This window comes from Neoarius graeffei, chromosome 1 (assembly GCF_027579695.1).
Source record: "Neoarius graeffei isolate fNeoGra1 chromosome 1, fNeoGra1.pri, whole genome shotgun sequence".
NCBI lineage: Eukaryota > Metazoa > Chordata > Actinopteri > Siluriformes > Ariidae > Neoarius > Neoarius graeffei.
This window is the reverse complement of record NC_083569.1, coordinates 130133249-130146190: the sequence shown is the minus strand read 5'-3', so window position 1 is coordinate 130146190 and position 12942 is coordinate 130133249. Positions and strand designations below refer to the sequence as shown.

Sequence of the window (12942 nt, the reverse complement as noted above, 5' to 3'; positions counted from 1 at the left end):
AGTTGCTCTTTTTACCACCAACAGTTTACTATGACCTGGATGACCGAGAATCTTCACATACAACTTAAAGGTGCATTACCACCATCGACTGGGCTAGAGTGTGGAACAGGAGATTTTTTTTGGGGGGGGGACTACATTCTTTCAGCAATTTCTGTTTCCTTTAAAAACTTGATAACCATTTTGGGGGTTTTGTTTTCGAGTAGAGTTTTTATTTCGCCCTCGGTTGGTTTGGCAACACGCACCACCATTTTGTTTTTCTCTACTCATGGTATATGAGCTGATGTAGTAGAGTAGCCAATCAGAGTGCACAATTGCTCATATCCAGTGAATGTGGACAGAATTCTGTCCACATTCACTGGATATGAGCAATTGTGCACTCTGATTGGCTACTCTACTTTATATATATATATATATATATATATATATATATATATATATATACACACACTCTACTTTATATCCATATATATAGAGTATATATAGTAGAATAGCCAATCAGAGTGGATATAAAAAGTGTACACACCCCTTTAAAATGATCAGTGTTTCTGATGTAAAAAAGAGAGACCACAATAAATCGTTTCAAAACTTTCCCCACCTTTAATGTGACCTATAACCTGTACAATTCAATTGAAAAACAAACAAATCTGTTAAGGGGAAAAACATAAATAAAAAAAACAGTACAATAAGCTGGTTGCATAAGTATGCCACACTTAAACTAATACTTTGTTGAAGCACCTTTTGATTTAATTACAGCATTCAGTCTTTTGGGGTCAGAGTCTATCAGCCTGCCGCATCTAGACTTGGCAATATTTGCCCACTCTTCCTTGCAAAAGTGCTCCAAATCTGTCAGATTGGGAGGGCATCTCTTGTGCACAGCCCTCTTCAGGTTACCCCACAGATTTTCAGTTGGATTTAGGTCTGTGCTCTGGCAGGAACATTCCCAAACTTTTTGGGGGTCATTGTCATGCTGAAAGATGAAATTCCTCTTCATCTTCAGCTTTCTAGCAGACACCTGTAGGTTTTGGGCCAAAATTGGCTGGTATTTAGAACTGTTCATAATTCCCTCCACCTTGACTAAAGCCCCTGTTCCAGATGAAGAAAAGCAATCCCAAAATATGCTGCTGCCACCACCATGCTTCACCATGGGTATGCTGTTCTTTTGGTGATGTGCAGTGTTGTTTTTGCACCAAGCATACCTTTTGGAATTGTGACCAAAAAGTTCAACCTTGGTTTCATCAGACCATAACACATTTTCCCACATGCTTTTGAGAGAGTTGATGTATTGTGTGGCAGCGAGGGCGTGGTTGAGCGTAGGTCTGTGAATGGAGGGCGGCGTCAGGGAAGGTAAGTGGCAGAATCACTGCACCTGATGGGAATTAACCTGTGTTTGTGTGTCTTCCCCAGTGACCGCACCCTATAAGAGGAGAGGGAGAGCAGAGGAAGGGAGCTCTCCCCCAACCTGGACGCTTGTGTGCATGCGTGTGTGTATGTGTGTGAGAGTAAATATAAAAGCTGAAAAGCTAAATGAAAAAAGCTTTGCGAACTCAGTTTTGGCCTGCCATGCTTCTGTGCTCCACCCACCTAGAACTTTGCTACAGTGGTGCTGAAACCAGGGAATGGAGCGCAGAGGAGAACAGCCCCATGGAGTCCTCCCCCTTCAAGGAGATGCCCTTGCCATGCCCTCACCACAGCCAAACAGAGCCAGCACCAGGTGCTGGTCACCCTCCGGAAGGACCAGGAGCAAAGGTTCGAGGCCCTGGTGCTGGCGCAGCAGAAAGATCACCAGGCATTCCGGCACCTACTCGCATCGGCGGGGTGCACCACCTCCACCACCGCGGACCCTCCCCACCTCACCCTAATGAAGATGGGCCCGCATAACGACCCCGAGGCCTTCCTCGCTCTCTTTGAGCAGGCAGCAGAGGCGTGGGGTTGGCCGGTGGAACAGTGCGCGGCGTGCCTCCTCCCCCTGCTAACGGGCAAGGTGCAGCTGGCCGTGCTACAGCTCCCCGCCAACCGCCGGCTGGTATACGCCAACCTCCGCAGGGCTGTCCTCCAGCGTGTGGGGTGCACCCCAGAGCAACAATGGCAATGCTTCCACGCACTGCGCCTGGAGGAGGTCGGCCGGCCATTTGTGTTTGGCCAGAAACTCCGGGACGCCTGCCGGCAGTGGCTGAGGGCCGACAACCGCGATGCCGAGGGACTCGTTGATCTGGTGGCGCTGGAACAATTCAACACCCAACTTCCCAAAGGAACTGTGGGTGGTAAAAGAGAGCAACTGGACTTGCTTGAAGATTCTTGAAGATGTTTCACCTCTCATCCAAAAGGCTTCTTCAGTTCTGTCTGACTGGTAGGGAGTATCAGGTATTTATCCTCTCATTGATGAAAAGCTCATCTAAGGTGTCATTGAGTCATCCTGTTGGTGTGGGCCACTGGGGGCTGGTTGTGAATGGCCTCGAGAGTCGTTAGGATGATCAGTGGATTGCCCGTTAGGGTGATCAATGGAATGCTGATTCTCTCTGTCCTCCTGTGAGTCACTGAAAACAGCTGGGTTTTGGTGTGCATTGAGTTGTCTGGGAAGTGTGCCAAGGACTGCATTGTAGGTGGCTGATAAATGATGTCTTAGACCCCCACCTCTGTTCAGTGATGGCCATTCCAGGTTGACAAAAATGGCTTCTTTAACTCCTCGCTCATACCAACGATCCTCTCTGGCTAAAATGCATACGTTGCAATCCTGAAATGAGTGTCCTTTGTTGTTAAGATGAAGGTAGACAGCAGAGTCCTGGCCTGAGGAACTGGCTCTCCTGTGTTGAGCCATGCGCCTGTGAAGCGGTTGCTTTATTTCACCAATATACGAGTCTGTGCATTCCTCACTGCACTGAATTGCATACACTACGTTGTGCTGTTTGTGTCTGGGTATTCTGTCCTTAGGGTGGACCAGTTTCTGCTTCAGGGTGTTACTGGGTCTGAAATGTACCAGAATGTTGTGTTTGTAGAAGATCCTCCTGAGTTTCTCAGAAAGACCAGAAATGTAGGGAATGACAATGTTCTTGCATTTGTTCCTGTTACCCTCCTTGTCCATTCTGTTCCTTTTTCTGCTCTTGAGGAAAGACCAGCTGGGATACCCGCAGTTCTGAAGTGCTTTCTTGATGTGATTCTGCTCCTTCTCTTTTCCCTCTATCATTGTAGGGATGTTCTGAGCCCTGTGTTGCAAGGTCCTAATGACCCCCAATTTGTGTTCCAGTGGGTGGTGAGAGTCAAAGAGTAGGTACTGGTCTGTGTGTGGGGGTTTCCGGTAGACCTCGATGCTCAGGCTTCTGTCTTGTCTAATGTGTACATCACAATCCAAGAAGGCTAGATTATTCCCACTGATGTCCGCCTGAGTGAAGTTGATGTTAATATCCACTGCATTGATGTGCTTAGAGAAGGCTTCCACTTCATGGGTTTTGATTTTAACCCAGGTGTCATCCACATATCTGAACCAGTGGCTGGGAGCAACTCCTGAAAAAGTGGCCAAAGCTTTATGTTCTCCTTCCTCCATGTAAAGATTGGCCACAATAGGGGATACCGGTGAGCCCATGGCACATCCATGTTTCTGTCTGTAGAAACTTTCATTAAACTGGAAATAAGTGGTAGTCAGGCAGAGGTCAAGCAGGGTGCAAATCTGGTCCATGGTGAGGTTCGTTCTATCCAATAAGGTGCTGTCTCGAAGGAGTCGTTTTCTAACAGATTCAACAGCTTCTGTGGTGGGAATGCAGGTGAACAGAGAAGTGATGACGTAGGAAACCATGGTTTCATCTGAGTCTAGTTTGAGGTCTGCAACTTTAGTAGCAAAATCTTGGGAGTTTTTGATGTGATGTGGCATATTCCCAATGAGAGGAGCCAGGATGGTGGCTAGGTGTTTGGCAATGTAGTAAGTAACAGAGTTTATACTGCTGATGATAGGTCTGAGTGGAGCTCCTTCCTTGTGAATCTTGGGGAGTCCGTATATGAGAGGAACGGCTTCCCCAGGGTACAATCTGTAGTACAGAGATCGGTTGATGGCTTGGTCCTTTTCTAGTTGTTGCAGGCAGCTAACAACTTTCTTTTTGTAACAACTGAGCTCCACTCAGACCTATCATCAGCAGTATAAACTCTGTTACTTACAACATTGCCAAACACCTAGCCACCATCCTGGCTCCTCTCATTGGGAATACGCCACATCATGTCAAAAACTCCCAAGATTTTGCTACTAAAGTTGCAGACCTCAAACTAGACTCAGATGAAACCATGGTTTCCTACGCCGTCACTTCTCTGTTCACCTGCATTCCCACCACAGAAGCTGTTGAATCTGTTAGAAAATGACTCCTTCGAGACAGCACCTTATTGGATAGAAAGAACCTCACCACGGACCAGATTTGCACCCTGCTTGACCTCTGCCTGACTACCACTTATTTCCAGTTTAATGAAAGTTTCTACAGACAGAAACATGGATGTGCCATGGGCTCACCAGTATCCCCTATTGTGGCCAATCTTTACATGGAGGAAGTAGAACATAAAACTTTGACCACTTTTTCAGGAGTTGCTCCCAGCCACTGGTTCAGATATGTGGATGACACCTGGGTTAAAATCAAAACCCATGAAGTGGAAGCCTTCTCTAAGCACATCAATGCAGTGGATATTAACATCAACTTCACTCGGGAGGACATCAGTGGGAATAATCTAGCCTTCTTGGATTGTGATGTACACATTAGACAAGACAGAAGCCTGAGCATCGAGGTCTACCAGAAACCCACACACACAGACCAGTACCTACTCTTTGACTCTCACCACCCACTGGAACACAAATTGGGGGTCATTAGGACCTTGCAACACAGGGCTCAGAACATCCCTACAACGATAGAGGGAAAAGAGAAGGAGCAGAATCACATCAAGAAAGCACTTCAGAACTGCAGGTATCCCAGCTGGTCTTTCCTCAAGAGCAGAAAAAGGAACAGAATGGACAAGGAGGATAACAGGAACAAATGCAAGAACATTGTCATTCCCTACATTTCTGGTCTATCTGAGAAACTCAGGAGGATCTTCTACAAACACAACATTCCGGTACATTTCAGACCCAGTAACACCCTGAAACAGAAACTGGTCCACCCTAAGGACAGAATACCCAGACACAAACAGGACAACGTAGTGTATGCAATTCAGTGCAGTGAGGAATGCACAGACTCGTATATTGGTGAAATAAAGCAACCGCTTCACAGGCGCATGGCTCAACACACAAGAGCCAGTTCCTCAGGCAAGGACTCTGCTGTCTACCCTCATCTTAACAACAAAGGACACTCATTTCAGGATTGCAACATACGCATTTTAGCCAGAGAGGATCGTTGGTATGAGCGAGGAGTTAAAGAAGCCATTTTTGTCAACCTGGAATGGCCATCACTGAACAGAGGTGGGGGTCTAAGACATCATTTATCAGCCACCTACAATGCAGTCCTTGGCACACTTCCCAGACAACTCAATGCACACCAAAACCCAGCTGTTTTCAGTGACTCACAGGAGGACAGAGAGAATCAGCATTCCATTGATCACCCTAACGGGCAATCCACTGATCATCCTAACGACTCTCGAGGCCGTTCACAACCAGCCCCCAGTGGCCCACACCAACAGGATGACTATAACCTGGATGACTGAGAATCTTCACAGACATTTTCCCAAAGGAACAGCGGAGTGGGTCCAGTACCATCGCCCGGCATCGCTGGATCAGGCCATCGAGCTGGTGGAGGACCATTTGGCAGCTGCTCCGACGGCAGGACAGCATGTTTCCTCTTCTCCCCTCTCCTCTCTCTCTCTCTCCCCCTCCCCTTCTGTTCCTCGTCCTCGCCCCATTCCCCCCCCACGGAGGCGGGGGCCGGCTCCATGCCAGCTGGCCTGCTGCACCCGCGGTGCCCTACCATTTCCCACTTCCGTGTCTGTATCTCCCCCCCCTCAGGTGAGTGAGCTCCGGAACACCGGTGCAGAGAGAGAGCCTGGGCCGGTTTGCTGGCGCTGTGGGGAGCCGGGGCACTTCCAGCATCAGTGCTCGGCAATGGAGGTGGGCACAGTGGTATGGATCCCCGACATGCTGGGACCACCCTCGATCAGGCCAGAGTCTATCGCATACCGGTGAGTATCCAAGGGGATACGTATCAGCCTTTGGTGGACTCCAGCTGTAATCAGACCTCGATCCACCAAAGCCTGGTGCAAGACGAGGCATTGGGAAGAGCACAGTTGGTGAAAGTAAATATATTACGTTCATTATGTCTTCTTCTTTAAATCAAAATAATTAGTTTTCTTTTGTTTCAGACATTTAAAAGCTTTTTACCTTTACCTGACATGTTTCGACAGTGTAACTTCCGTCTTCATCAGAGGGTCACCCGGATGTTGGTGTGTGACGTGCCTTTATAATCAGCTGATGTTACGGAGGTGTGACCTCCCTGTCAATATTGACAGGTCGGTCACACCTCCCGCTGTCAGTGTTGCCCCCTCAGGACGGCGCTCCAGGTGTGGGAGAGCATGTATGCCCCCTCATCCCTGTTTATTGTTCTTGGGCTACGCTTTCTGATTTCTATTGACTCCTTGATCCAACGGTGGTATCTGTTGTTCTCTTGCTGTATGATCTGAGCATTGTCCCAGTCCATTATATGATTTTCCCTTCTGCAGTGGTCCGTTATTGCTGATTTCAGGTTCTCTTGCATAGCTTTTTCTTTTATTGCTCTTGTTTGTCTCTGTTCTGTTTCTTTTTCACATTCCTTTTTATGTTCCTTTTTCCGTGTATTAAAACTCCTTCCTGTCTCCCCAATGTAGGTTTTATTGCATGACAGGCATGGTATTTCATATATGACATTACATTTATTGTGTTGGTCGATTTTGTCCTTAGGGTGAACTAGTAGCTGTCGTAGTTTGGTGTGTGGTTTCACGGGTGTTTTTATGTTGTGTTTTTTCATGGCTCTTTGGATTTGTTCTGTAACTCCTCTGACATACGGTAGAGTCACTACTGCTTTACTTTCCTGTTTTTGGGTTGTCTGTTTTCTTCCTTTTTTCTGTCTTTTCTTTTGTTTTCACTTGTTGTGCGCCTTTGTGTATGGCCCATGGTGGATATTGACATGTGATCAGAGCTTGCCGTGTTGTTCTTCTGTTGCGCGTTCTGTGGGATCGGTTATGATTGTTGCACGTTCGTAGAGTGTTCTGACAACTGACAGTTTGTGTGCGATGGGGTGTTCAGACATCCAGAGCAGATATTGATCAGTGTGTGTCGGTTTTCTGTAGATTGTTATTTTGATGTCTCCATCGTCTGTATGATGAATTTTTATGTCCAAAAATGCTATTGATTTTTCTGTTTCCTCTTCGTGCATGAATTTTATGTTGCCGGTGTCGTCTATAGAGTTGAGGTAATCTGTCAATTGTTGGGTGCGTCCGACTTTCACTTTCTCCAGGATGTCATCTACATACCTTCTCCATAATGTGGGCCTGCATTCTTCTGGGGCAGATGTAATAGCCTCTCTTTCAAGGTGTTCCATGAAGAAGCCGCACATTATGGCGGAGAGTGGGTCCCCCATCGCAAACCCCTCCTTCTGCCTGTATATTGTTCCGCGGAACTGGAAGTATGTGGATGTGGCAATGAAATTGAGCGGTTGACTGATGTCTTCTACTGATAACTGTGTGCGTTTCTTGAGAGTCTTGTCTGTCTTGAGGCGCTGTCATACGATTCTCAGTGTAGCTTCCACTGGTGTTTTTGTGAATAGGGAGACAATGTCGTGTGATATTAATATTTCATCCTTTTCCACTTTTATTTTACTGAGTTGTTCTGCTAGTTGTTTTGAATTCTTGCAATGTTGTTCTGTTTGGCCCAGTAGTGGTTTGATTATCTCCGCAAGCGCTTTAGACAGGTTGTAAGTGACTGATCCGATGCTGTCCACAATCGGACGTAACGGTGCTCCTGGTTTATGTATTTTTGGTGTGCCATAGATCTGGGGGGTTATGCTGGCTGTGGGTATTAAATTGTTGTATGTCTGTTTTTCAATTTTGTTGGCTTCCAATAAAGGCTTCAGTAAATCTTTTAGTTTTTTCTTCTTGTCCTCTGTGGGGTCTTTCTTGAGGATCTCATATGTGGTGGTGTCTGCCAACATACTGTTCATTTGGTTTTCATATTGTGCTGTATCCATTATGACTATTGTTCTGCCTTTGTCTGCGGGTAATATCATGATGTTTTTATTCTTGGCCAAACTTCTTATTGCTCTTTCTTCTTGCTTCGATATGTTACTTGGTGGTAGTTTTGAGGATTGCAATAACGGACCACTGCAGAAGGGAAAATCATATAATGGACTGGGACAATGCTCAGATCATACAACAAGAGAACAACAGATACCACCATTGGCTCAAGGAGTCAATAGAAATCAGAAAGCGTAGCCCAAGAACAATAAACAGGGATGAGGGGGCATACATGCTCTCCCACGCCTGGAGCGCTGTCCTGAGGGGGCAACACTGACAGCGGGAGATGTGACCGACCTGTCAATATTGACAGGGAGGTCACACTTCCATAACATCAGCTGATTATAAAGGCACGTCACACACCAACATCCGGGTGACCCTCTGATGAAGACAGAAGTTACACCGTCGAAACATGTCAGGTAAAGGTAAAAAGCTTTTACATGTCTGAAAGAAAAGAAAACTAATTATTTTGAGTTGGTGAAAGTGTTGTGTGTGCACGGGGATGTTCACAACTACCCTTTAGTGTCAGTCCACATTCTATTTCGAGGGGAGAAATTTAGAGCAAAGGCGGCGGTTAATCCTCGCCTCACCCACTCGATAATTTTGGGGACTGATTGGCCGGGATTTTGGGAATTAATGACTCATTTAGTGAAGAGTGGGGCCTGCCGTAGTTTAGCAGGGGGAGGTCCCAGTGTGGCATTGGCGGAAGCAGCTGTCACAGAGCTGTCTACATCATCACCGCGTCAGAGTGAGGAGCAGCAGGCTCCTCCTCCCTCTCTTGGGGAATCCCTCGCAGATTTCCCATTAGAGCAGTCGCGAGACGAGACTCTGTGGCATGCGTTTGACCAAGTGAAAATAATCGATGGTCAAACGCTCCAGCCAAACGCCACCCCGTCCTTCCCCTATTTCTCCATTATTAAGGATAAATTATACCGAGTGACGCAGGACACTCAGACTAAGGAGCCAATAACACAACTTTTGATCCCAAAGAGCTGCCGGGAATTTGTATTCCAGGTGGCTCACTTTAATCTCATGGCTGGACACTTAGGGCAGGATAAGACACTAGCCTGAATAATGGCCCGGTTCTATTGGCCAGGGATTCACAGCGATGTCCGTAGGTGGTGAATGGCATGCCGCGAATGCCAGTTAGTAAATCCAGCGGCCATTCCAAAAGCACCTTTGTGCCCTCTGCCATTAATCAAGACCCCGTTCAAAAGAATTGGGATGGATCTCGTCAGGCCATTAACACGTGGATATCGCTTTATTTTAGTTCTGGTGGACTATGCAACGCAATATCCGGAAGCAGTGCCTCTTCACAATATCTCAGCACGTAGTATTGCAGAAGCACTCTTCCACGTCATCTCCTGAGTTGGAATCCCCAAAGAGATTCTGACTGATCACTACGTTTATGTCACGCACACTGTGTGAACTGTGTGGATTACTGGGAATTAAGCCTATCCGCACCAGCGTTTATCACCCACAAACGGACGGCTTAGTCGAATGGTTTAATCACACCCTCAAAAACTTAATTAAGAAATTTGTAAGTGAGGACACACGCAACTGGGATAAATGGCTTGAGTCCCTGTTATTTGCAGTGCGAGAGGTCCCACAAGCCTCCACGGTGTTCTCCCCATTCGAATTATTATATGGGCATAAGCCGCATGGCATTCTAGATGTACTGCGGGAAAATTGGGAGGAGGGACCTTCAACAAGCAAAAACGAAATTCAATACGTTATCGACCTGCATGCAAAACTCCACACACTCACACACCTAACCCAGGAGAATTTGCGGCAGGCCCAAGAATGGCAAATCCGCTTGAATGACAGGGGCACGCGCCTTAGGGAGTTTGCACCGGGAGATAAAGTACTCGTGTTGTTGCCCACGTCGAGCTCCAAATTGATTGCCAAGTGGCAAGGACCCTTTGAGGTCACATGGCGAGTCGGGGACGTCGACTATGAGGTGAGGTGAACGGACAGGGGTGGGGCATTACAGATTTACCACCTCAATCTGCTAAAACTTTGGAACGAGGAGGTCCCCGTGGAGTTGGTGTCGTTGGTTCCAGAGAAGGCGGAGCTGGGGCTGGAGGTTCAAAAGGGAACATTGACATCGCCTACCACTCTGTTCCCCTGTGGAGACTACCTCTCCCCGACCCAACTCACGGAGGTTGCCCGGTTGCAGATAGAATTTTCTGACATGTTCTCGCCCCTGTCCGGCCGCACCCACCTCAGAGAACACCACCTTGAGATGCCCCCGGGGGTGGTAGTGCACAGCTGCCCTTACAGGCTGCACGAACACAAGAAAAAGGTGGTTCGGGAAGAACTCGAGGGCATGCTCGAAATGGGCATCATCGAGGAGTCCCACAGTGACTAGAGCAGCCCGGTGGTCTTGGTTCCCAAGACTGACGGGTCGGTCCGGTTCTGTGTGGACTATAGAAAAGTCGATGCGGTGTCTAAATTCGATGCGTACTCAATGCCTCATATTGACAAGTTGCTCGATCGACTAGGCACGGCTCGTTTTTATTCGAAACTGGATTTGACAAAGGGATATTGGCAGATCCCCTTGACTCCGCTATCCCGAGAAAAAACGGCCTTTTCCACACCATTTGGCTTATACCAGTTCGTCACACTTCCTTTTGGGCTGTTTGGAGCGCCCGCTACGTTCCAGCGGCTTATGGATAGGGTCCTCTGCCCCCATGCCACCTATGCGGCCACATACTTAGACGACATAATCATCTATAGTAATGACTGGCCGCGGCACCTAGAACACCTAAGGGCCATCCTTAGGTCACTGAGGCGAGCGGGTCTCACAGCCAACCCAAAGAAGTGTGCGACTGGGCGGGTGGAAGTACGGTATCTGGGCTTCCACTTGAGCAATGGGCAGGTGCATCCCCAAATCAATAAGACAGCAGCGATTGCGTCCTGCCCGAGGCCCAAGACCAAAAAGGGGGTGAGACAGTTACGGGGGCTGGCTGGCTACTATCATAGGGTTATACCTAATTATTCGGACATCACCAGCCTGCTGACTGATCTCACTAAAAAGGGGGCACCAGACCCGGTCCAGTGGACGGAGCAGTGCCAGCGGGCTTTTTCTGAGGTAAAGGCTGCACTGTGTGGGGGGCCACTGTTACACTCCCCTGACTTTTCCCTCCCCTTTGTTTTGCTGACAGACGCATCGGACAGGGGGCTGGGGCAGTTCTGTCCCAGGAGGTGGAGGGGGAGGACCGCCCTGTGCTGTACATCAGCCAGAAACTATTGGTGCGCGAGGGCAGGTACAGCACAATCGAGAAGGAATGCCTGGCCATCAAGTGGGCGGTCCTCGCCCTCCGCTAATCCCTGCTGGGGCACCCTTTCACCCTCTGTTCGGACCACGCACCCCTGCAGTGGCTCCACCGCATGAAGGATGCCAACGCGCGGTTCACCCATTGGTATCTGGCACTCCAGCCATTTAAATTCAAGGTGGTCCACAGGCCGGGGGCACAGATGATCGTGGTGGACTTCCTCTCCCACCAGGGCGGGGGGGAGTCGGCTGCAGGCCGGATGGCTCCCCGGCCTGAGTCGGGCGGTGGGGGTATGTGGCAGCGGGGGCGTGGTCGAGCATTGGTCTGTGAATAGAGGGCGGAGTCAGGGAAGGTAAGTGGCAGAATCACTGCACCTGACAGGAATTAACCTGTGTTTGTGTGTCTTCCCCAGTGACCGCACCCTATAAGAGGAGAGGGAGAGCAGAGGAAGGGAGCTCTCCCCCAACCTGGACGTTTGTGTGTGTGCGTGTGTGTATGTGTGTGAGAGTAAATATAAAAGCTGAAAAGCTAAATTAAAAGAGTTTTGCAAACTCAGTTCTGGCCTGCTGTGCTTCTGTGCTCCACCAACCTAGAACTCTGCTATATATTGTTTTGTAAAATTTAGCCAGGCCTGGATGTTTTTCTTTGACCCTATCTCATAATCCAGACATATGGAGAATACGGGAGATTGTTGTCACATGTAGTACACAAACAGTTAAAAAAATTTAAAGTTAAAGTCCTTCCCGCGCCGTGTAGTGCATCGGGCGGCGCCAGTCCCCGTTTCCGCAGCCCTCGGCCTCTCGCCTATTACATAGCTAGGGTTACAGTGGGGGGCTAGTCCTCTGGTAACCACGAGAGTTTACCAGAGAGGTGTGTACACAACCAGTACTTGCCAAAAATTCCTGCAGCTCCTTCAGTGTTGCTGTAGGCCTCTTGGCAGCCTCCTTGACCGGTTTCGCCTTGTCTTTTCATCAATTTTGGAGGGACGTCCAGTTCTTGGTAATGTCACTGTTGTCCCATATTTTCTCCACTTCTTGATGACTGTCTTCACTGTGCTCCATGGTATATCTAATGCCATGGAAATGTTTTTGTACCCTTCTCCTGACTGATGCCTTTCAACAGTGAGATCCCTTTGATGCTTTTTAAGCTGTTTGTAAACCATGGCTTTTGCTGGAGGATGGAACTGAGGAAATGTCTGAACTTTATTTGGGGTTAAAAAGTAATTTTAATTGATGGCAGGTGTGAACCCAAAAAGACTGAATGCTGTAATTAAATCAAAAGGTGCTTCAACAAAGTATTAGTTTAAGGGTGTGCACACTTACAAGCTTATTGTACGTTTTTAATTTTTTATGTTTTTTTATAGGTCACATTAAAGGTGGGAAAAGTTTTGAAATGATTTATTGTGGTCTCATTTTTTTTTACATCAGAAAAAACTATCATTTTA

The 12942-nt window shown here is 47.8% G+C and overlaps 1 protein-coding gene across 1 annotated transcript in view; it reads left to right on the top strand.

The window, feature by feature from the left end:
* LOC132883672 (mucolipin-3-like) overlaps positions 1 to 12942 on the top strand; it is a 60684-nt gene that overhangs the window by 19152 nt on the left and 28590 nt on the right. The window lies entirely within an intron of this gene.